This window comes from Galeopterus variegatus, unplaced genomic scaffold (genome assembly GCF_000696425.1).
Source record: "Galeopterus variegatus unplaced genomic scaffold, G_variegatus-3.0.2 Scaffold2398, whole genome shotgun sequence".
Classification (NCBI taxonomy): Eukaryota; Metazoa; Chordata; class Mammalia; order Dermoptera; family Cynocephalidae; genus Galeopterus; species Galeopterus variegatus.
In genome coordinates, this window is record NW_007728509.1 from 294,288 (window position 1) to 295,379 (window position 1,092).

Below are 1,092 nucleotides of genomic sequence, written 5' to 3' on the forward strand. Positions count from 1 at the left end.
AAAAAAAAATCCCTTTGTTTAGGTCAGTCAGAGAAGATTTCTGTTGCTAGCAACCCAAGGGCATGTACTGATCAGCCAGTGATTCTTTTTCTTGTGTTAGTACCACCTCGTGATTGATATGTCTCCCTTTTATTTTTGGTGGCTGGTCCGTATGGGGATCTGAACCCTTGACCCTGGTGTTATCAACACTACTCTCGAACTAACCAAGCTAACCAGTCAGCCCTCACAACTGATAGAACTTTACTTTGAACACAATATGGACACATACATCATTTTATTTCAATCCTCATCATTACCATTGTGAAGTGGTCAGGGTTGAACTCGTCAACTCATTTACAGATGAGAAATCCACAGCCCAGAGAAAGCAAGCACTGTGCCCATGATTGCCTAGTGTTGGAGAGATGAAGGGCCCAGGGAGATGATCGCATCCAATCTCCCCATTTTACAAGTAAGATGATTGAGTCCAAGGAAGTTAAGTGAGGTGTCTAAGTTCACACACAGTGTCAGAGCTGGAATGCAAACCCAAAGCCTAATGTCATTCATTGCATAATTGAGAATTGGCTCCAAAAGAGAATAATAGTAACTAATAGTGGACATCATATCTGTATACTGTGTGAATAAAGGTACCCCTTGATTTGAACAGCAGCAGAAGCCAAGAATTCCCACTCCCTGTCTATAACACCTAGAACATTCCAAGTACTCAAGTTGTCAAACTAGAATAACGTTTGAATATTTTTTCCAGTCAGCTGTTTATGAGAACATCCCCCCAATCCCTGAGCTCTTTTTCTCCCTCAGCCACTGCACACCGACTGCCAAAAAGTTCAATTTTCGTTAAGAGCTTCAGAAATAGTCCTGAAAGGGAGGCATGGGATATTAAGAGCGGTGAGGGTGAAGGTTCTTACCAGAATCCTCCCCGCAGGGATAAAACATTGAAATGTACAGAAAGCATGACTCATCAACGTACAGATAAGGCTGGTTCTGCCAACAGCAGCGATGACAAAAGCAGAACAGCCAGAAAGGCCAGCAGGTAAGCAATCTAGTGGCTGGGCCAGGCCAGGTGGGGACAGAGGAACGAGCTGTCCTGCTCAGGAA